This window comes from Triturus cristatus, chromosome 6, assembly GCF_964204655.1.
Source record: "Triturus cristatus chromosome 6, aTriCri1.1, whole genome shotgun sequence".
NCBI classification, from domain to species: domain Eukaryota; kingdom Metazoa; phylum Chordata; class Amphibia; order Caudata; family Salamandridae; genus Triturus; species Triturus cristatus.
In genome coordinates, this window is record NC_140589.1 from 1613834854 (window position 1) to 1613859105 (window position 24252).

Sequence of the window (24252 nt, forward strand, 5' to 3'; positions counted from 1 at the left end):
AGGATGTAAACCATGTTCATGCAAAATCTGGCGGTGGGCTATAATGGTGGACTTATTCCCATCTAAATAATATCTCCTCTCCTCCAATAGGCCAAGACACGTCTCTTTTAGTGCTTTTTTGGGGATTTGGGCGCATGATATTGGGTCTGAAAAGAATTCTGGGTTGCCGATGGAGTTCAGGAGTTTTTTAACGTAGGCTAGCCAAGGTTGTTTAGCGCCATTTCCTTGCTGCAGGCAATCCTGAATTACCTCCCTATTGAAGGTTGTGTCCTCGCATGTCCAGATCTTATGCCACAACATAACTGGCGCTATCTTTATAATGTCACTAAATGTGAGATCTATCCAGTTCGTTGTGGCAGATAGTAGTAGATGTGGAACGCGGGACTCCTAAGAGGTACCTCAGGAAAGCATTCTCCACCCTTTGAATTTCGGAACTATCTGCAAGTCCCCAAATCCCCGCCCCATAAACAGCTGTGGACACACATTTAGCTGCATAGATCTTAAGTAGTGTGTCTACCGGTTTCCCGCCCTGTTTTTTAGCAAATTGCTTAACCGCCCCTATTGCGCGGGCAAAAGCCAGGTTTCGGGAGGTAACCGCTGCAGACCATGTCCCCCTATTATTAAAAATGATACCCAAGTAGGAAAAAGTTTTCGACATCGCTATCTTTGAATTATTAACAAAGGTTTTGCAGTCTGGTACTTTTTTTTCTCGTTGTGCATGACATCGTGAAAGTTTTCCCCACATTTATTATAAGGCCTCTAGAGCTCATGAAGGTTGCAAAGCCTGTTAGTGCCTTTTGGAGTCCCCGCTGAGTGCGGGCCATAATCACCGCATCATCAGCGTATAACAATAACGGGACTGCGAGTCCGTTTATCTTGGGGTAATCCACCTCCAGGTCATTCATCGAGTCTGCTACCTCGTTTATATACAAATTAAATAAAAACGGTGCAAGGATGCAACCCTGGCGAATGCCCTTTGCAATTGGGAATTTTCTGGTTTGCTCGCCGTTTTTGCCATATCTCACCGTAGCTCCTGCATCTCTGTAAAGTTCCTGGATAAAAGTTAGGATGTTTTTATCTATCCCCATATTAGTCAGGGTTTTCCACAGGGTTCCATGATCCAGACAATCGAAAGCCGAAGTTAAATCGACAAATGTCAGGAACAAGTTCCCTTTTTTTGATCCAATGTATTTGTTTATTATAAGGGACAGGTTTAAACCCTGCTCTATGGTTCCCACCCCCGACTTAAAACCATATTGAAATTTTGAGAGTATCCCATTAGTCTTGGACCAGGTTTGTAGTTTGGTTAGTAGCACCCTGCCAGCAACCTTCATTAAATTATCTAACAGAGAAATGGGGCGATAACATTTTGGGTCTTGTCTATCTCCTTTTTTAAATATTGGAATGACTATCGCTTCCTTCCATGTGTTGGGGAAACCTAATTTGGTGTAAGCATTTAGGACATTTGCCAGTAAGGGTGCCCAGAGATCTACATTCCCTTTAAATAGATCAATGGGTACACCGTCAGGCCCTGGAGCTTTTAGGCTTGCACTCTGAGAAATCGCTTGTTCCAGGTCTGCAGGGGTGAACATTACTTTTAATGGGAAATTTCCCTGTGGTTGTAAAAGGATCTCACTCCCCTCAGCCAACTCCTCTTGTGAGGCCAACATAAGTGAGTCTTTCTTGTAAAGCGCAGTAAAATGCTTGACCCAGACGTCTTCAGCTATGCCAATTTCCATGGAGTCTACCTTCCTATCTAGAAAAAAGGGGGCATTTACCTCTTTCCAGAAGGACGTATTATCCCTTAGTGCGCTTGCCTTTATCAAGGCTTCCCAAGCTGCATTTTTGAGTTCTTTCTTCCTTGTCAGGAGAGTCAGCTTGTAAGCTTGTCTAGCCTCCTTGACTTGTCTGCTATCCCTGGGTATAGTCTTTAAAGCCTGTAAAAGTGCTTTATGGGCACTTGTGCAGGCTCGGTTAAACCAGCCATATATTCTCGTTTCCTCCCTTGCCTTTAATTTTTTGGTTAGCTTAGCGTTTATTTCTGTTTTAATCTCATCGAATGCCTGTATTATTTGTTCTGGGTTAATGCTTAGTTCCAGGCAGGTGTTAAATTGACTAGTTTCTTTCTGTAATAGATCTTTCAGAAAGTTCATGGGTTCAATTTTTGCCCATTTAATGGCATAGCCATTTTTCCTGGCCAGTGCCACTGAACGGCCATGCAATATATCCGTGGTGCTTATTTTTTGCGTGCCCCGTTTCCCTAATTTAAGGGAAGTACTAATGGGAAAGTGGTCACTTATTGCTAGGCCCTCCGTTTCAAACCCGCCCACCCAACCTTGGTTCCTATTTGAAACCAGGATGAAGTCTATTACAGTACCTGCCCCATGACCAAAAAAGGTTGTTTGAAACACTACCGGTGGCTGGCAAAGTTCATTTGCAAAAGCCAAATCCCATTCATGCATGAATTGATTTAGCAGATTTCCCGCTAGGGAATGTTCAAAATGTGTGGTGGGATCCCCTTGTGAGTCAAAAATGCCACAGTTTTTTGTTTGGCTATAGGGACATAGGTGACAATTAAAATCCCCTGCTATAAGTAAGCAGTCTGCCGCCTGGCCGCCTTTGTTTAGCAGTGAATCCAGTTCCGCTATTAGAATTTTTACCTCTACTTTTGGCATATTATTATAAAGGTTTATCAGAAAAAAGGAGCGCCCATTTAATTTAAAAGACAATCCTTGTAGTGAACTCCCTACACCTGCTTTTGGCCCATTTGCCTCATACATGTTCTGTTCTATGTTACAAAGGTTAGAGGTAAAAATACAAAGTCCCCCCAAGCCCCTTCCTCGGTTACCCTGGATCGAGGGAACGTAGAAAGTGCTAAAACCCTCTACTGATGTCTCATATGGGTCCCAACACTCCTGTAGGCAGACTATATCCTGCTTTTCCATAAAAGTTAGGAATAGCTGGTCACGCGCTTTTTTCGCAAGCCCAGCAATATTCCAGGAAGATATCTTAAGCAGACAAAATCCCTCAGTGATGGGGCAGGGTTCTTCCTGCCTAGGTTGTGAGACCATGCCCTCTTGCAAGGCTTCGATCTCATTATCGAGTTGGGTCTTAGTCCTATCTACTGTACTCAGATATGGTTTTATGTTGATAATTTCAGTTATTGGCCCAGTTCCGTTCTCAGTCCGTGACCTGCTGGATTTTTCTGTTAACTGCTGGCTTAGCCGGTTTCCTCCACACGTGTCTTGCACTAGTATAATCTCTGACATCACGGGGTTAGTATTTTCTACTAGGGAAGGGACATCATGGATCTTATGTAGGGGAGCAGTGACTTCTAAAACCCCTGTGGTGACCTTTATTGGTCAATCGACCATGTCTAGACAGTCGAATCTGTTCCTCATGGGAACCCCCTCCCAGTAATCGAAATTTGGGTTGCCTCTACTATGGTACCAGGGGCGGGAATTCCAGCCTCTATTCCATCCATTATTATTGTTATTCCTATTTCTGTTTCTATTAGTGTACCCCACCTGTGTCCAGGGCCAAACCTGAGCATCCTCCCATCCAGTTCTGTTTTCATAATTCGGGGTATTTAACGGAGGATAAAAAAAGGAAAGGCGCTGTACATCCACCCCCCCCCTTTTTTCAAGTGCTGGCCAGGAAGAGATATAGTCAGCCATAGCAGGATCGTCACAGTTGACTATAACGCAGTCACCCTGTAAGCTTTTTTTAGCTTCCCCAATCCAAAACACTCTTCTAACTGAGTTGATTCTGCTATGATGCGATGGCTGTATAGGTCTATTTTGGCTAAGCCATTGCAGAACTTTGTTTCTCAGTGACCACTGGGGCTCATCCGCGCCCTCTGTTAGTTCTGAGACCCCTGTTAGGACAACAGTGAACGGGGTGGCCTCAGGTGGAAGATGGAAAGGCCGTCTAGGTCTAGATCCCGTCCTCTGTTTCCCCTGGGCTTGAGAGGGCTGAGATTTTTGGAGTTTTTGTGTATTCTCCTTTAGGTTTGCTAGCTGAGTATTTAGAGCTACTAGGGCTGGGGTGGGTTGTGCGTTATCACTAGTGGTGACGAGTTGGCCCTTTCCCTCTGCAGTTTGGGGTTTAGGAGTATTTTGTGGATTCTGTTTGACATTTTTAGTGGTCTGGATGTTCCCTTCTTTATCTGGTCCACAGGACTTTGGGCAAACAGCTGGTGTTGTAGATGGTTGAGTTGGTTTAGCCGATTTGGCCAGTTTACTTGGTTGTTTGGTCTTCCCCTCCCCCATGTCTAGGGTGCTAAGTGACTTCTGCATAAATGCAGGAGTATTTAGTTTGGCAAGTTGTTTTTCAATTACCCTTATGCTTTTCTCCAGGGGTTTCAGATGGTATTTTAACAGTTCCCCCATGCTGTTTGTGAGGAAATCGTGTAGTGTCACACATGAGGTACAGGGTTTTTGTATGCCCCCTACTGCGCCTAGTGTATCTAGGTTCCCCAGTGGCGTGATGTTCCGTGGGGGCGTGTTTAGGATCACACTATTGGTTGGTGATGGTGTTTGCAACACTACGGTGTTGTTACTGTTTATGTTCAGGTTGCTGGGAATCCCACCATTTGGTGGAGCTAATAAATGCACATTTGGGTTCGACCCCTTATTTAACCTCTTAGGTATGGCGCCCTCCCTGGCCCCCGTGGTGTTTGATTCTGTAACCATTTCATGATTATGTAGGGGTTGTAAAACTGGTGTTTTTTCCAGATCCTCCCTAGAATCAGAATCGGAACCTAGTGACAACTGTGTTGCTGACAAATCCACAGTGTTTGAAACTGTGTGAACTAGTGCACTTGTTGGATTCAGCAGGGGTATGATCGACCCCTTTTGTATAGGGGTTTGTGCTGAGGCCAGCGGGCCCATAGACGATCTTTTTCTGGCCATCTCCAATTCGTGAGACACTCGTCGATCTATCAATTGGATGGTATTGTCAATGGCTGCATTGGCCTTGTGTAGGAATAGGTCAAGTGGACCCGTTATATCGGTGGTTTTGTCTGTTTTTTTGCTTCTAGTGACTCTGGACATAATTAAGCGCTCTGCGTCACAGGGGCAATAACTTGTGGGTCGCGAGCAAAACTAGTGTCGCTGTTACAACTAGAATATGAGGTCCCACTAATTTATGACCACACAGAGCAGCAAGTGGACGGAGGGAAATGTAGACATGAAAACACAAATAGAAATACCATGGCCCAGTCCAGTCCTGCACAGTCTGTAACGGGCTGAAACGGGCCCGCCCTTGGCCCGGGCTTCGCCTCGCGCTTCTCCTCGCGCGCGTCCCGCGTTGCGTGAAGTATGGTTTAATTTAAAGGGGGGGTAAAAGGGCGTTACCGCCGGGGGAAGAGGCACCAGGTGGTGGAAGCAAAGGCTTCTGGTCCTCGCAGTCCCCCGGTGCAGGCAGCCAACTAGAGTGGGGTCTAGCGCACGCTGGGAGCTATTGGACACTCCGTCGATCAAGGAGGAGCTCCCACCAGCAGCGCGACCTCGAGAGGTTTCTCCAGGCAAGTTTGGCGCTAGTCCGCTTCCCAGACGTCCTTCAACGCGGCAGTAACTCGGATTTTGTGAGTGGCATGTCTGTAATTTCATCAGTTGTTATTGTTGTCATGTCAGTTCTCTATTGGAATTGTCTGTAGGTTGCTATCTGGACTCACATATCTCTGATGTGGAAATTTGAGAATGAGAGGCTGGTGAAGGTCTGATTCACTAGCAAACAGGCAAATCTCTGTCCTCTTATTCTAAGCCAAAGTACTTGAAAAGGTATTGCATATTGAACTCTCTTGCCATCTAAATAAACCAACCTCCTTAGTGACTAGCAGGCAGATTTCTAGTCACCGTGAAAAATGGATATCTGCAATGAAAATCTGGGAATAATTGCTCAACTCCAGGTCACAGTGATCTTCCTTAAACTCCCAGCATTGTTCAAAACAGTTGGTCACCAAAATGCTCTTAATTGTGCAACAACTCTCAATGTTGTAAGAAGCTTACCCTTCTCCTATTCACAGACTTCCACAAGTGTAGTTGTCATACCCGTTAGCTTTATGGTGGTCTTCCCACAAACCTTTTTCCTTCCTCCTCCATTTCTGCCGAACTTGTTTTTGCTGACCTCAGGACTATGTGCACTTTACCACTGCTAACTAGTCTAAAGTGCATGTGCTCACTCCTTAAAATGTGGTAAAATTGGATTTTCCCCAACTGGCATATTTAATTTCCTTGTAAGTCCCTAGTAAGGTGACACTACATGTGCCCAGGGCCTGTAAAGTAAATGCTACAAGTGGGCCTGCAGCACTGATTGTGCCACCCACATAAGTAGCCCTTTAAACATGTCTCAGACCTGCTATTGCTGCCTGTGTGCGCAGTTTTAAACTGCCATTTTGACTTGGCAAAATACATCTTTTGCTTTGTCCAGACCCTCCCTTTTTATACATACAAGTCCCCCCTAGGGTAGGCTCTGGACAGCCCAGAGGGCAGGGTGCAGTATATTTAAAAGGTAGGCCATGTACATTTAAGTTTTACATGCCATGGTAGTGAAAAACTCTTAACTTAGTTTTTCACTACTGCAAGGGCAACCTCTCCCATAGGATAACTTTGGATTTACCTTATTACTTTTAATAAGCTGTCATTTCCAAATGAGAACACGTCATGAGCCACGGTGGGCGTGTGCTCATGACGAAACCGCTCTGTCATGGCACCCACCCATGGGGGAAGCGTTGGCGCTCCCCCCATGGGCAGCCCAACAACCTCCCACAAAGGGGGATGGCAGCGGAAAAGTTTCCACTGCCACCCCCAACTTCCCCATGGGAATCCCATGACATCAGCGCACACAGCGCGTGCTGACGTCGTCAGGAAGCCCTGGACGCCCCGGAAGCCATTTGGTTCCAGGCGTCCACAGAGAAAGGTAGGTTTTCCTTGCCCCGGGGGGGGGGATTACTTCACGCACAGAGGCATCAAGGGAGAGGAAAGAGTTTTTACTCTCCCCTGATGTCTCTGTGCAAGGCATTTCTGCTTCACGATCGCGCACAGCGTCGCAATCGTGCAGCAGAAATGCCCCCACTAGGCACCAGGGATTTATTTAATTGTATTGGAAGCGAGCCCTTGGGCAAGGGTCTCTTCCAAAGGGGGGAGGTTTATGCATGTTTTTTCTGCCCCTCCCTTCCTCCTGGGGCAGATCAGACCTTTCTTTTGGCCTTTCTGCCCCCAAGGGGGGGGCAGAAAACCCCACTAGGCACTTTATTTTTGATGTAATGGAAGCGACCCCTTGGGTAAGGGTCGTTTCCAAGGATCTGATTCAATGTGCATGTTTTTTCTGCCCCTCCCGGGGGTAGATTGGCCTGTTTTTTGTGGGGGCAGAAAACCCCACTAGGCACCAGGGATTTAATTTTTTTATGTACTGGAAGCGGCCCTTTGGGCAAGGGTCGCTACTAAGGGGGTGATTTAAAGTGCATGTTTTTCTGCCCTCCCACCACTGGCAGATCAGCCCTGTTTTTGTCCTTTCTGCCCCAGGGAGGTGGGTGTCAGAAAAACCCACTAGGCATCAGGGCTTTTGTTTTGTGTGTACTGGAAGAGACCCCTTTGGCAAAGGTCGCTTCCAAGGGGATGAATTTAAGTGCATGTTTTTTCTCCCGCCCCCCCCCCCCCCGGGGGGCAGATGAGCCCTTTTTTGGGTCTTTCTGCCCATAGGCGGGAGGAAGGGAGGCAGTAAACCCTACTAGGCACCAGGGATCTATTTCTTTTGCAAGGGGGGCAAATTGCTGACAGATCGGCCTGGCAGAAAACCCCATCCGATACCTTGGGCAAGATCACCCCCCATTTTTCGTGGCCCTATTTGAAGGCCCATCTGGCAGATTGACCATTTGGGTAGTGACATAGCCTGTTATAATATTAATTGTTTTATTTCTTGTGAATTGTAATGTTTTATTTCTCTTTTTTATTCTAGTTCAAGGCTTTTGCTCCTTAGACTGTTCCAGGTTGCGGTTTTGTTACTGGTGGTTCTGTAGTTTGTGTAGTTGCATGTGTTTGGTAAGAGAATTTTATTAGTACTATTTACTCTAAATGAGTTTCATTTCCCTGCATGAATGTGATTTTTGCAGATAGTGTAATAATAGCAGTATGTTTAGCTTCTGTTTTTTGAGTGTGAAAATCTTTTTGAATTTGTGCTCGATGTGTATTGTGTTGTCTTGTGAGTAATTGGTTTTGTTTTTTCATTCTAGTGGGATATTGTTGCTTTTTGCTGTGTCTCTGCAGAGTAGGTGCTGATGAGTGTAGCTATCTTTGACAAGTGAGTCATTTTGTTTTTGAGTGTGTAGATCTTTGTGAAAAAGCCACACTTTGTTTATTACTTATTATGCACAGTGTTGGTTGTTGTTGTCTTGTTTGTGAAATCTCCTTTCTTTGTAAGGATTATGGCTAGCCACAGGATTACTGCTCAGCAGGTTGTTGGTATGCTTTTTGAGACTTCCTTTGACTATGGTTCAGAGACTGACTCTGCATCTGAGGCAGAGGAGGCAGTGGAAGATTCTGGCAGTGAGTTTTCAGTCCACGAGGAATCATCGGATGATGAAGCCACTCTTAGTGCAGATGAAATGCATCTGGGTTGCAGCCTGGGGCTTCAAGGCCTCCCATGTGAAGTGCTGACCTCTGGGTTGCCCCAGGCATGGTGCAGCAGACATTGTCAGACTTTAGTGGTGTTCCAGGGTGTAGAGTGGGGACAGAAAACATTTTACCTATACGTTTTTTTCAGTTTTTTATGGACAATGTATTTTTGGCAGAGATTGTTGAGCAGACTCATTTCTTTGCTGAACAGTATTTGAGGGACAACAGTGCCAGCCTTAGGCCCCACTCTAGAGCTTCCCGGTGAACTCCAGAAAATCCAAAAGAGATGAAGAAGTTCTTGGGTTTAACTTTTTTGATGGGCTTGCTAAGGAAGCCATCAATTGCTTCATATTGGTCTACTAGTCCCTTGATGGCAACAGCTATATTTCCGGCAGTCATGAGTCGTGATCGGTATTTGCTTCTGCTTCGGATGCTGCATTTTGTCGATAATGGTTTTGCGTTGCCACGAGATCACCCTGATTGTGACCGTCTTTAAGATTTGGCCTTTCTAGATCTATGCTCCAGGGAAAGAAATAGCTCTGGATGAGTCTTTGGTCTTGTTCAAGCGCCGCTTGGTTTTTAGGCAATACATTCCTAGCAAGAGGGCACGCTATGGAATTAAGATGTATATGCTGTGTGACAGTAGGACTGGATATGTCTCTAATTTCAGGGTGTACACCGGTAGGGATGCCAGGATTGTCTGTCCACTTTTGGAGTGACTGAGAAAATTGTGTGGGAAGTTGGTAGAGGACTATTAACAAAGGTCACCATTTATATGTAGATAACTTCTACACTGGTGTGTAGTTGTTCAGGTAATTGGCCAAAGTGGATACTGTTGCTTGTGGCACAATCCGCTCTAACCGTAAAGGTTTCCCTACAGAACTTGTTTGTTAAAAGCTTGTGCGGGGACAGTGCAGTGTGTTGCGTAGCGAGGAACTTCTAGCTGTGAAGTTTGCACACTGGAGAGATGTCTACATGCTGTCTACCATCCATGATGAAAGCACTTCACCTGTGACTGTTTGGGGTCAGGTTGCTGAAGTGCGCAAACATGTGCATTTTAGACTATAATCGGCACATGGGTGGTGTTGATAGAGTAGATCAGAGGTTGGAACCTTACACTGCTCCTCGTAAGGCTTACATTTCGTATAAGAAGTTGGCTATCCATCTTTTCCACTTGGCAACCTTTAATGCTTTTGTTGCATTTAAGGATTGTTGTCCTGAGTCAAAGATGACTTTTACTAAATTTCAGGAGTCTGTAATAGGCAGCCTTGTTGTAGTGGAACAGGCAAGTGTTCCTAGAGTTGGGCTTGTGGAGGATGCGGCTAGATTGAAAGATCGCCACTTTCCCGATCACATTCCTCCCACGCCCTCTAAAGACTTTCCCAGTAGGAGATGTAGAGTGTTGGTGAAGAGGTATGCGTAATGAGACTCCTATGTACTGCCAAGAGTGTCCTTCCAACCCTGCACTGTGTGTGCCTGCTTGTCTTAGAATGTACCACATGCAAAATAATTTTTGGGAGCATCCATGAGTGGTAAATTGAACTGCCTGGTCTGTTTTGTTTTATATTTTTTGTTCAGTTTCAAGGTTGGCATTAGTGTAATGTATTTAGTTTCAGATTTTGTGTTAGTAGATTTGTATCTATTTAAAATGTGTTGGTGTTTTCTTTTTTGTATAAAAAAACCCTAAATGTGATGGAGGTGTGTAGACTGGCGCTTGGCTGGCGGTGTGCATGGACTGGCACTTGGCTGGCAGTGTGCGTGGACTGGCGCTTGGCTGGTGGTGTGAGTGGACTGGTGGTTGGCTGGGTGTGTGGACTAGCGCTTGGCTGGCGATGTGCGTGGACTGGCACTTGGCTGGTGGTGTGAGTGGACTGGCGCTTGGCTGGGTGTGTGTGTAGACTGGCGCTTTGCTGCTGGTATGTGTGAACTGGCGCTTGGCTGGTGGTGTGCGTGTACAGGCGCTTGGCAAGTGGTGTGAGTGAACTGGCACTTGGCTGGTGGTGTGCGTGGACTGGCGCTTGGCTGATGGTGTGAATGGACTGGCGCTTGGCTGGTGGTGTGAATGGACTGGCGCTTGGCTGGTGGTGTGAATGGTCTAGCGCTTGGCTGGCAGTGCGCGTGGACTAGCGCTTGGCTGGCCGTGCGCGTGGACTGGTGCTTGGCTGGTAGTGTGTGAGTAGTGACTTGCTGCTGGTCACTACACACACTGGTAGCCAAACACCAGTCAACGCAATCCGTCAGCTGGTGTGATTGCTGTGTCAGGCATGTGGGCGTGTGAAAGTGATGGGCCCTTGAATGGCACTGTCTGCTCATGTGAGTGTTGTAATGTGATGGGCATGCGGCTGGCGGTGTGAATGGTTTTGTATGTGTCACACGAATGAAAGGTGTATGTATGGCCTGTAAAGAAGTTGGTGCCTTGTTGTGGCTTTACAGCTCACGAGCTATGAGTCAATGGTTCAGTTATTGTCCTTTCGATTATTAACAGTGCATTTCATTTTTGTGAAATCTCTTGTTAATAAAATTGTATATACGGAACCATCACTCACCCTTGTGCCAAATCCAACCAGTATGTATGTGTGCTTGAGGAATAGATGGTTGTGCAGTAATATTTGTCTTTTCAGTCTTTCTCAAGCAGGGTGTACCTTGTCTCTTTTTGTGAATGTTGTAATGTACTGGTTCTGTGCCTGGTGGTGTGAATGGTCTTGTGTATATCATGTACGAAAGGTGTGTGAATGGCCTGAAAAGCGGTTGAAGCCTTGACGCGGCTTTACAGCTCACGAACTGTGAGTCACTGGTTCCATTTTTTGTCCTTTCAATTATTGACAGTGCATTTCATTTTTGTGAAATCTCTTGTTAATACAATTTTATACACTGAACGATCACTCACCCTCATGCCAAATCCAACCGGTATGTGTGTGTGCTTGAGGAATAGATGGTTGTGCAGTAATATTTGTATTTTCTTTCTTTCTCTGCCAAAGTGTACCTTCCATCTAAGAAAAAACTACCAACTCTAGATATTCTCGCAAACTAAACACCCAGGGGAGTACATGGTGATGTCTCTCATGTGGATCCCAACAAGTTATCTTGGTTTTTTGACAAAAGTCTGCCAGTCCCTGAAAGCTGGGAAGATGGTGATTTCAGCACCACAAACGCTTTCATCTGCAGCACTTGTTCCCCATTTTTCGAAGAAAAAAACCCAATTGCTGTATTTTGGCTAATTTCTGGGTCCCTTCCAGGGGAATCCACAAACACAGGGTACCTTTAAAATCCCCATGATGTTGGAAGAAAAGGACATACATTTGGTGTGGATACCTTATGTGTTCAAAAAGTTACAGGGGCCTAAGTGTGAACTACCCCAAATAGCCAAAAAAAGGCATAGCCCGGGGGGGGGGGAAAAGGCCTTGCAGCGAAGGGTTTAAAAAGTACTTTATTTTTATAACTCTGTTGTGGGATTCTTTTGTGGTGTGGTTTCACTGGGTTTTTGTTGAAAGTTTTGCAAAAATACTTACCACATTGCCGTTGATTTACGCCGGACTGCTCTGTGCCAATCTACCCGAGGGTTTAGCACAGGTTAATTTAAGGTTTGCTTGTGAGTTTACCCTGAGAAGAATTGTGGTTGCAGCTTGAGAAGGGTTTCCCCTACTCAACCAATAATCCAATTTCTTAGATTAGTCCTTGTGAATGACCCTCTTCAATGTCTTGGCAGTACCTCTCTTAAACATCTTCAATGGTACAAACGTCCACGTCCATAAGCAACCAAAAAGATTCACACCAGAATATCTCAGGATTATCAACAAGTCATGACTTATAAAACATACATCAAAAACAGCTCACAGGAACTATGAAAAATACATGAAGGTTGCATACTGTGCTTATGCAAAGTACTTAATATGCCTTTTTCAATTGTATGCAATTATGAAATGGCGAAATCCCAGCATGGGAAAGCCATGCAAGGTACGCACTCAAATACAAAACACTGATCAACACTGATCTTCAAGTTCCCATCTACGTACGCTGACAAAAGGAAGGAAATGAGAGTTAAAGAGAAAATAAAACTTATTTTGTTATTTGCGGCATGCGTGTTTTATCGCTTGGATGAGTTCAAGCGCAGGGTAAAATACGGTAATCAAAATTAGCTCTATATCAATGCCTTCAAGACAAATGTCCTGAACTAGGATCAGGTCAAACAGCCTTGATTTAATTTCACCGATCATTCCCCATGGGCCTCAATCATCCCCTTCTCATAAAGTCTTCTACTTCTGAACCACTCAATGCAAAAACTGTCATTGATACCACAGGCGAAGAATGTCACAAAATGTGTTCTATCCCCTACATCCACACTCATCTCACTCCTCCTTATGATGTTCTTACGTCAGGCATTTGTTCAAGGAGTGATCATTGGCAGGATAGCATATTGTCATAGAATTTGCCAAAGCCTTCCTGCCCTGATGATGGTCAAACTTCAAAAACTGCAAATTGTGTCACCTCCTCATCATTCTTTGCCTGAACTGCAAAGTCCACATTTTAACTGCATTGATTTCCGTCCATTGTCTCTCAACTCAACCCAATAACAACTAAAACTATCTACGTTTTGAGCAACATCTGTTCTCCCCGTTCTATGCTACCTTCTCTTCTGTTCCAACCAGTGTGCTGACATTTGGACTGACCATAGACACAAGAGGATGGTAGAGCCTGGTACGTCTTCTGATATATCAACTGCAATCTGTATAGCAATATTTCTCTCTGCATATGTAACACTATATTTAAAATATTATTATATAACATAAGGTAGACCCCATGTTCAGCATGTGCTACATTTTCTACTGGGTAAAGATATGTATGATGTCTCTGAGGCTGACTAAGTTTGGAGCATGGAGTAATGTCTGCCAGGGGGACAGAGTAAATCACTCATTTTCTCCGTCGCCTTAACAAACATACCGCCCCCCTAATCTAGAGATGTCAGCTGGCCCCATCGACATTTCTTAACATGAGCCAGAAACTCCATCCCAGGGGTTACTACCAATGTTGTAAAAGTTAGACAGATGGCGTTGTCAGAAAGGAATGGCAGCCGGTCAAACCGGCACATAGTATTTAATTTTTCAAAAAAAGAGGAAGATTGTTTTTGACATATGAAAAATCGATGACTGGACCGCCACTGGAGTTTTCTCCCATAGGGTGTGGGTCATAAACAGAAAAAAAGCCATCCAATTGCCCACTGTACATTTTTTTTCTGTTTTTTTGATTTTTCAAAAACCTTTATTGAAGATTTAGACGTAGCACAGATACAAAGTGACACCATGGAAGAATAATATGCAATACTATATGTTCTATAGAATCAGGGACAACCGGTTACATGCTTGCCCACTGTAAATTAGGTGAGCAGTCAGATGGCTAACCTGTAACGAACCATACTCTGTCAGGGTGTCAGAAGAGTATGGCAGCAACACAGCCACAGTAGTAGTAGTTTATCCCAGTAGCTGTGACCGAAGAAAGTTATCTGTGGATATTTATGTACTGTGTAACAAAAACATCATAATATACATTACACAATTTGTGCAAGGATATTACCTTATTCTGTTTATGTCTCTCTACACAGCATCATGAACACAATGGCCCTTGCGGTCTACACTACATCCCACTCATCAGATGTCATCAGGAGACATCTTGCTAGAACCAATCAGGCCCCCTCTGGCATCCATTGGTGAAGTAAGACTGCGAGCACAAAACATGTAGAACTATTTACATCAATTTCTAACTTATTTTCGCCCTTTGTCAATTCTCACAAATGTCTGTGCAATGAACAATGTCTCTACGTAAAATAAAATGTAATTTATGAATTTCACTTCTTTCAGCCTTGACACCATTTGTGTTACATATCGTACTTCTCCTAAGTCCAACTATCACAATTCTAAAGTTTGTTTATTTTTTCCACCAGCTCTGGACCAGGGTGTTCATGTCCACCATCTTCTTCATGGACTATGGTTCAGCAGCTGACCTCTAGGGGTCCATCCACAAAAGGAAGCATCCCCGGCAGGAACATGTAAGACTATGTTATATCATCTGTATGGGCATTTATTAACCAAGAACGAAGACTGTGTAAGATTCTTGTGGCATCTACCTAAGCAAAAGTGTCATATCTGCTTACAGCTATTGCACAACTTCTCCACTTCCGTACACACAATCTTTGATAACAAGCTTATTAATTAAATTACTATTTTCGTTTCGCCCAAAAGCCCCATGATGATGCCATACCATTCACAAGCAGAGGGCAGTATGCAATTGCACGAGAAACCCTATCCTTTCACAGACTGACTTGTCTGAGGCTCCAACAACTGAAGAGGAGGAGGAGATGGTTGGTCCTACCCAGGAGAACATCACAAGAAGGACCATAAGGCTGAAGAATAGTCTCCCTCCAAGGGAACTCCTGCAGATTACAGGTCCCCAGGCAACAGCTACAAAGTCACAGATGCTTGATTTAGCTATGCAGCACTCTACATAAACAGACCTGAGCCTGCAGCTGCCCCTCCTATATCTTCCAATGCAGTTGCAATGCCAGTCATTTCTCATTCTGCCAAGGAAGAAAATAATCCTAATGATAAAGACTTACCCACCCTTCAACAATCGCTTCCCAACAACCTCCTAGATGTCACCCCTCAGTGTTCTGGACGGCCAATTGAAATTTTAAGATAGCCACGGATGTAGAGATGGGGTGGCATGGGAAAATCTTGTCCTCTGGGAGCATCAGTTTTTCCAACAACAACCCTTTGTATGGGTGAGATATTCACCAAATGTTGGAGACCATGTGCAACATCTAAACCCACCAGGCTTTCCAGGGAAATGTAACTTAAGGGTATTGTCTTGGACCCAGACTGGTACAGATATTTAGAAAATGTGTCAAGTATAAGCATTACTCCTGAGCCATTCTTCAAAGGATCGACTAGACACAAGATAAAATGGAAAAGCTAGGCACGTTAGATACCCGAAAGTTTTGGAGATGTACAGAAACTCAGGCTGACCACTGCCTTATGTTCCTAAAGTGCCCAGTAATACCAGCATGGTGGAGAGAAGTTACCATCAGTTTAAATTTGCTTTTTAAATAAACATCTCACATTATACAGCAAAGGCATTCTCTTAAATGACACAAAAAAGTGGGCACAAGTAGGAAAAGGAACACAACTGTGGTTACAACTAGGTCTTACGGTGGCAAAAGTAGCTCTGAAAAATTGAAAATGGAATCACAAGCCACAAATTGACTCCTTCACTTACGTATAATTAATTTAGGGCCTGATGCACAAAACACGTTTTTGGCCTCAAACACTGTGATTCCTAAAACTTGTGTGAGCAAAATGAATCGACACACGTAAGCGCACTGTGAACGGTTGTGGAATGATTGACCAGCCAGCGGTAAGGTAAAAAATATCAAATGATAACCACATCATCAATTTATAGATGAAATCCAAAATTAAGCAAAACAAAAATTTCTAAGCATAGTGGCCTGATCTGTGACTAGGCAAAGATATCCTGTAACCCTGGTTGCAACTGGAATTTCTTGTCTCCCTCCTAAAATAAAAGCAGTACGATGAAATCGTTGCCTGCATTAAAAAGCATGAAATCAATTATGTCACCTAGTGTATTTGTTATGCCCATGCATAAAGACTGGCACACATGACTAGACTGCATAGTAGAAGCTGTGAAAAATGATTCCTATGTTATGTTTACATATTGTTTAATCCTCATTTGTTTTGTTCCCTCAACTCTGCAAAAATACATTTTAGGCCTATACTTAAGATATTCTTTTTATTGACTCCAGAAAAATAAAAATAAACTAGCCTGGATCCGCTATGATTCAATTATTTGAGCTAAAGGTACTGGTTTCACGGATTGGTGCATTGCACGTCATACAGTACAAGGGAAGACAATCATGTGTCATCAGAACTGCAGGTTTGGAACTCAAGCTCAGAGAAGTGTACAGCTTCCATTAAACAGGCTATGCTAGTTATTTGTTTACTGAAGGTATTAGTATGCCACGGACCTAGTCACGTGAGCTGCGGAGGACCTCTGGGAAATAAGGACACACATGGCTAGAGTATCATCAGTGTTAGGTTGCAGTGAGGAGAACATCAGAATTAGCCCTTTAACTGACTGAGTAGGTGGCTTTTTTGGTGCCTATAGAAGGATAGTGAATTATAGTTCAATCTGAGTTCCTCAGGTAAATTGGTCCACTGTTTTGGTGGTAGTCAGGGGAAAGCCTCGCGCTGAGTTTTGTACATTTTGGCTACCGGGAGTTCAAGTGGGAGATAGATACTAGAGGCAAATCCTCTTTGACCTCCAGCTATTGGTGGTAATAATGAGCCAGTGAGAGTTACAAGTAACAATAAGTCACTGAAATATGCAATGTTCTGCCATGCCTCTAAAAGGAAGCAAAAATGTCACATGGCAAAAGTGTGTTCGTTTTATGAAATACGTTCAAGATGGCCGTCAGTTACCCGTCTTCCATTTTCTTTCTAGATAATGAGGGTTCTCTGAAGGTGGTGGAACGCACAGCCCAATGGTGGGAAGCGGAAGTTTGTTGGTATGCCTCAAACAAGATTTTTTTAAATAGATGTAATACCAGTAAGGTAGGCTTTAGATAAATTAGAAAAATTAAAATTAATAAAGGAACTGACACCTCAGCGGACACAATATAAATAATATGCATGTGAGCGTTGGTATTTGTCGAACACAAACCGAAATTTAATTCAATGGACAACTGAACAAGTGCAGGAGTGCTCTGAAGGATTCAGGGTTGTTTACAATAAAACTGGATGGAAATTCCGGCCATCTTGAATTACCGCATGTATTTCCGCTTCCCTCATAAATAGTGGCCATAATTGGAAGAATGGATAAGGAAATACCGGGCAGTAACAGAAATTCCAGCCTCCAAGTATTTCTGCACATATTTCTTCCTCACTTATAATTGGGATCATAAAGAAGTAGTCTTAACTGTTGGTGAGAGCTACTCACATTTAGACTTTTCCTTGGTGCTCTCAATGGCTTAGAAGACCTCCAGGGAATGGCTCTGCTCTGTGAGCAAGTAACTTCAAAGTCAAAATCAGGGGCCAATGGAGGGAATTTAGACCATCGCCTAGTAATGATCTCATAACTGACTACGCAAAATCTATTCTAATGATTTTATAGGGGACTTCCATTTCAATGGCAGATGGTTGAGGATGTGCTGATCATAGAGACAACATAACATGATCGTCCTTTCAGTGAAAATGTTGACTATCAGTCCCATAATGTGAAGAAAATAAAAAAGAGGCTAACGATTTATGGCACTTGTTTGACTTGTATATTATTATGGCACCGATTGACTTATATATGATAGAAAAACATCCTATAGTGTTAATGGAAAATCAAGACTATTTTTTTAAGCAACAGTTGTGGGCCCAGAGTACAAGGAGAAGGTGTGTGACCTGAACTCAGATGAATAGTGAGCTTTGCTACTGAGGAGAGACAACAAATCTCAAAGAACATAACATAACCACTGTCAATCTCTGAAAGACAACATTTTTTTGTGGTCCACAGCATCAAAAGCTGCAGAGAAGCCTAGAAGAATGATTGCACCGAAGTCTCCAAGGTCTAAAATTATTTTAACCTCTTCTACTGTTAGCAAGCTGATTCCATACCTCTGTGGGGTGGAAACCCAATTGGCAGGCTTAAAGACAGCTCGAGTCTTCCAGAAATCCCACCAATTGACTGGCTCCCACTTTTTCAGTGCGTTTTGCCAATGTAGGGTGAAGGGTAATAGACATGTAGTTTTCCACCACTTACTCTGTGGGTACCACAATTGGTAAGGCACTGTCACTCCATCTGCTGCTGACTGCCTTCCTCCTGTTCTTCTCTAACTTCCCTCCCCTACTTTTTCCCTCTCTGAAGACCCCATGAGCAGAGACACGAAGTGACCACAGGGCAGCAGGAGTGCTGTACTAAAACAACAACTTGTCACTGATGGTCATAAAATCAATAAGGCATAAAATATACTGCACTCCACAGACATTTTTTTTCACAAAGTCATGTTTCAGGGAATACAGAGTATCATCTTTTAGTAGTTACGTTATCTTATGTTATGTGTATTTGTATAGTGCAGGCCTCACCAGGGATTGTATATTGGCACTGAAGCAGGAGGTGAATGGGCCGAATTTCTTGTGGAATTCAAGATTTAGAGGTGGCTCGAATGTGCATTGGCAGGTCATTCTAGAATTTAGGAGCGAGGAAGGAGAAGGCATGACCACGTGATCTGGTTCTGCAAATGCAGGATTGGTAGAGTGGAGTAGTGCGGCTGAGCAAAGGTGTCTGGTAGATTTGTGGAAGTTTACACGATTGGTAAGGTAGGTGGAACCAGTGTTGTGGAAGGCCGTGCACGTCTGTGGGTCTGAGTTCTGCAGGCCAGCAGGTGGAGTCTCAGAGCAAGGTTTCTTTGCCCAGGATTGTGTTGAGCTTGAGGCAGTTTGTTTTCATCCATCTGGTGACATCGGTTACATAGGCAGAGAAATTGGTCTAGATGTTTGATGAATGATTGTACAACTTGCACATTGTACATTAATGCTGCAATGCTTTGAAATACAGTGCTTTGTTGGAGAGGGAGAGCATGAGCTTGGTGTCACCAGCATAGGAGAGGACATGCATGTCGTGGGAGAGGATGATGCTGGTGAGTAGGGTCATGTAGACTTTGAGTCGGGTGGGGCTGAGCGAGGATCCTTTCGGAACTCTACAAATGACGGTAACGGCATCCGATGTGAAGAGGGCAGGCTGACTGACTGAATGCAGCCTTTCAGGAAGGACCAAATCTGCCAAAGTTTGGGTCCTTGAACGTTGGCTTTGTGCAGTTGTTGGATAAGGACGGGATGAAACATGGTGAAGGATCCTGAAAGGTCCACTAGGAAGAAGGTCTTGGTGTCACCTCTGTCCATGATCATCCGGATGTTGTACTTGGTGGCGATGAGGATGGTCTCTGTGCTGTGATTAAGTCTGAATTCAGATTGAGTGGAATTGAGGAGATAGCTGTCATTGAGGTGGGTGGCTAGGCATTTGTTTATAATCTTTTTCTTGACTTTTTCCGAGTAGGGTAGCAGGGAGATAGGCCGGTAGTTGGCTAGCGTCTTTGGGCCTGCTGACTATTTCTTGAGAAGTTTCCAGACATCCGGGTAGATTGCTGTGTTGGGGAGCTATAGTGACTTTGATTTTCAAGTTGCTTGCAGTGGCGTTGGGTGAACCTGAACTCTCCCGCCTACCAGCTTGCTTGTGGTCTGGTTCTCGTGGCTTTGTTGGTTTGAGAAGAGCTAGTGTGTCTATGCAGGTGGTGATCCAGGCATTGTAGCTGAAGAGGGATTGGAGAGGTGGTTGTAGTGTCAAGGCCGGTGGTGCAGGAGCTTGGAAGACCAAGATGTTTCCGAGATCTTGCTTCAGTCCCGTCTTGTTCCAGTCCCATCATGAAGACGTAGTGCTCTGCTTCACAGCACAGTTCAACTGGAAGAGGAAGCTAGTTGTGAGAAAAACGCTGTCATATCCACTAAACAGTGACTTGGAAAAACATCAAAGCAGTTCTGTTCGTCTTGTCAATTGTAATATAAGCATGATTGTACAACTTGCACATTGTACATTAATGCTGCAATGCTGTGAAAAACACTGCTAAAGAATTCTAACTTAATAATCAAGTAATGCATTTGTGACTGGTTGCCAACATTTGGTAACAGTGAAGTGGGAGATTTAGAGAAAAAATATTGGGGGACTTTTTTATTGATTTGTAATGTAGTGAGGGCAATTTTAAGTGCCAAAAGGTAGACTATTGTTATTTTTGATTAGAAAATAGAGAGCCTCTGTCTAAAGCAGGATTGTTGGCATGTCACTATGAGAGGGTCTTTTGGCACTGAAACAAGACATTATCATGGGTGAATAATGTTTATTTATTACTTCTGAATATAGCGCTATTGAGACCAAACTGGGTGACAGAGGCCAGGGCAACAAAGACAGGTTCCGGAAAGCAAAAAACATTTTAGTTACTCTCAGGGTTTGAACGAACTGCGCAGCGAATGCTAATGCGGGTAATAATGTATACAAACCGAGCCAAAGACTTTTAAAAAAGTCATAAGTGTAACCATCCAAGTGGTGACATATGCAAATGTGCTATATACAAAAGGACAGTGCTATAAAATAGGTTGTATACAATATGTCAGTGATATAAGCGATGCCAGGGAAAAGCATTGGCCCATGTGTTGAAACCAGAGGTGGAAGTGGGACGGATCCATAAGGAATGACGTCATGATTTTTTCATTTTACTACAATGGTTCCCATTCTTTTTGTTAAGAAACAACCCTCCTAGAATGGTTAATGCTGACCTTAAAGTGCCTACGTCTGAAAGCAAGGCAGGGAGGGGTTTTTTTGCGCTGTGACGCCGAGGAAGGAATGGAAAGCTAAAGAAGAAACAACAAGCTTTCGAATTCTGTTATGTGAAAGAAATGTAATTGAGTCTATTGGTTAATCAGCAAATGCAAAGGCTGTTTGGGAGCCAAGATAGGCTTTATTTGATGGAGTCACATGAAGCTTCATGGTGACAAACATTTATTCTTTCTGAGAGGTAATGTAAGGATGTTAACAAGCTGAATTCTGGAGTGCATCCTTTTATTGAACGCTTATGAAGAATATTTGCATTTAGTACAGGGTGATTGTGTGTTACTAAAATATGGTTTAAAAGTACTAATTTTTTCTTAACTACTAGGGGGCTTATTTATGAGCCCCTTGCGACCCTTTTTCTGTGCCTTTGCATCATGTTTCGTGACGCAGCAGCAGCGTAAATAATACACCACGCTGCGTCATATTTACAAAGTGACGCATCTAGGCAGATGCGCCACTTCATAAACCCCTGCACCACATTATACCTGCGTCAGGTATAATGTATGCAGGGTAGGCATTCCCCCACAAGAAAGCCTCGTAGAAGTAGCGCAGTGAAATTTATCAGATTTCACTGCGCCACTTCTAGGACCCTACTGCATCAAAACCTTACGCCTGCCTCATAGCTGTGCAATAGGTATAGGCTTCCCCATGCATTGATGGAGTTGCGTAATGCTTACGACACAACTCCAGCAATGCGTGAGTTTTTGGGCGACAGATATGTCAGGATTCCTGACGCATCTGTCAATCCTTGTGACATGGAACGCTATATAGTAAATATGGTGCATCCATGGTGTCGCAAGGAGGGCTCAGTGAAAAGTGTTGCATCGCTGTTTAATCGCAGCGATGCAACACTTTTCCTATATGAGGTCCTAAATGTTTATGCACATTTTCGGCACCCTTATACTGTGTGTAATACCATTTTAAATACGGACATACACATTCACAGTGCTTTCTGCGACAGGCTGGGATATCGTTGCTCTTTCAATACTCAAGCGCACCTTAGGATTCAATTCTATGACTCGCGTTACACACAGAGAAATCTATCTGCAGTGATCGAATTAACCAACTGAGGTTTCATAACAAACTGTACGTTTTCCTCCAATTATTTTAACTTGACTCTTTTTTTCTTTTCTTTTAAGGTGAGCGCATTATTTTATATGCAACTACATAAAGGTGAAAGACAAACACATAGGTACAGAATATTCTGTTCTTTTTAGCCACGTCTTTGACTTCACCCCGCCCCCATTGCTCACTGTTGACATTCTTTTTATGTACTTTAACCACTGGTTGAAACAGGGGCATGTGTGTTTAAAACGTTTCTTGCACTACACCCATAAAGCCCAATACAGGAATCCTTGCTGTCTCGGTTCAGCACTGCTTCACATTTACGATAGGCAGAGCGCGCCCTCTGGTGGCAACTGACTGACAAACCACATCTGGCTTATATCGGCAAGAAGACAGCGAAAGAAATCAGTCAAAGATATATCTTTTGTGAAAGGCTTCTGACGTGTTAAACATTTCACATCAAAGGGACCTGCAGTGTTTTTAGAAGCAATGGGGTCACCGTGTTTTCGTATGAAAAACTGGCCCGTGACATGGAGCTCTCTGCAGCTGCGGTATACTATGTCTATTAAACCAGAATGAATACATTTAAATAAAAAGGCATATTTGGAAACATCAGAGGGAGGTATAGGCAAATAGCCTTGGTCTGGCAAAGCGCCAATAGAAGCAAACACTAATACAGGAAAACAACGTGCGTGTTCTGCGTCTGCACGACTAGACCTTTGGCACCGTTGCTAATTGGAATAAAACAGTTTGCAGTTGTACAGCATGTAAGCCTCTGGGAAATTACATCATGCCCCACAGGGCTCCCTGCCAGCGTGTTTGCTTCGCATCTCTCCTGTGCCGGATTCATACATATCTTTCGTTTGAAGAAACACACAGGACACATTTACATTTATCTTAAAAGTCCACAATCTTACTCAATAAAAAAAGTCAGTACAAAATTTTGCCGCATTCAAGTCTGAACATGCTCTGTTCGTAGCCAGTGCAAGGATGCTCCAGTTCTGTACTGCCCTAGCACACATAATGAGCAGTAAAGCGAGCCTCTGTTTCCAGATACACACCTGCCATCTAGTGGCAGTAAATAGAAAACCCACAAAAACATTTTTTTAAAAATCACAATAAGCAAGCTAGAAGGCAAAATTTCTGAGTAGCGTTTTAAAATACAGAACCTAGTTTACGGTTTCAGCAAATACTGCCGAGGGAACGCAAGCTGCAGTCCAAACATGCCAACGTTTTAGAAGAGGAAAGTGGGAGATTAAAAATTAAATAAAAGGGAGAATGACTAGGTGGCCCCTGCAAATAGAAGTGGGCGCACTTAGTCGCTTAACGGGCAGGAGCCAAGGTGGGGTAAGTCCCTCGTCAGTTTTCCCATGAAGAGGGGCGCCTGTGATGTCATATGAGGGCACTAGGGGCGAAACCATGTAAGGCATCGCGAGGCGAGGATCGGCCTCTTTCGCTCGACCGCGCACCCAGCCAAAATATTGCTAGCCAATCTTTGCACTGTTTTGTTGATCCTACGTCCTGTATTCTCTTAACAATAATGCCTTTGGCTGATCTTGCGTCTTGTAGTCTCATAACAATAATGTACGCTTATCTATGGTTATCATTACCTATTGATGTGACTATGTGAATAAAAGGCTACGCCCTCGGTTAAACCACACTAATTGCATTTGTCTATCTCCTTGAGAGTCGTTTCAGTGGGGGAGCATCGAGTTGCACGTTGTGAGCGCACTATGTATTTCTTCCAGGGACTTCTATTAAAAGAGAGGCAATTTCAGGTGGGAGACACCCAAATAAAGCCATTTATGGGTTAAAAAATTAAAATCATGAGTCTCCCGCCTGAACCGGGTATATTTGCCTGCATAGCAGTTTGGCAATTAAACTCACTCATTATTTGAAAAGTGCTAAATGTAGAGGGACTTGACAGTCCTGTGAATGGTTGGTCATCACAGTTGCGGAGATCTCAAATCTACACATCTCTGATGGGAATATAGTTCAACATATGCAACTGGTTACTGCTAATTTCACTAACTACATCTGACATTTTTGCCCCTGAATGTTTATGACAAGTTAGAACAATCATTGGTAAACAATGAGAAATATTATGCTGGTACAAGCATGAAAATTCATCAAGAGATCC

At 43.7% G+C, this 24252-nt stretch overlaps 1 protein-coding gene and 1 long non-coding RNA gene across 4 annotated transcripts in view; one reads left to right on the top strand and one right to left on the bottom strand.

The window, feature by feature from the left end:
* Positions 1 to 24252, bottom strand: part of TTC7A (tetratricopeptide repeat domain 7A) — a 1536967-nt gene that overhangs the window by 1019344 nt on the left and 493371 nt on the right. The gene's annotated exons all lie outside the window — the stretch shown is intronic.
* Positions 1 to 24252, top strand: part of LOC146821716 (uncharacterized) — a 127032-nt gene that overhangs the window by 31351 nt on the left and 71429 nt on the right. Inside the window, exon 2 of the long non-coding RNA XR_014963194.1 lies at positions 14551 to 14655. This is a non-coding gene — a long non-coding RNA (uncharacterized LOC146821716). The remainder of the gene's footprint in view (positions 1 to 14550; positions 14656 to 24252) is intronic.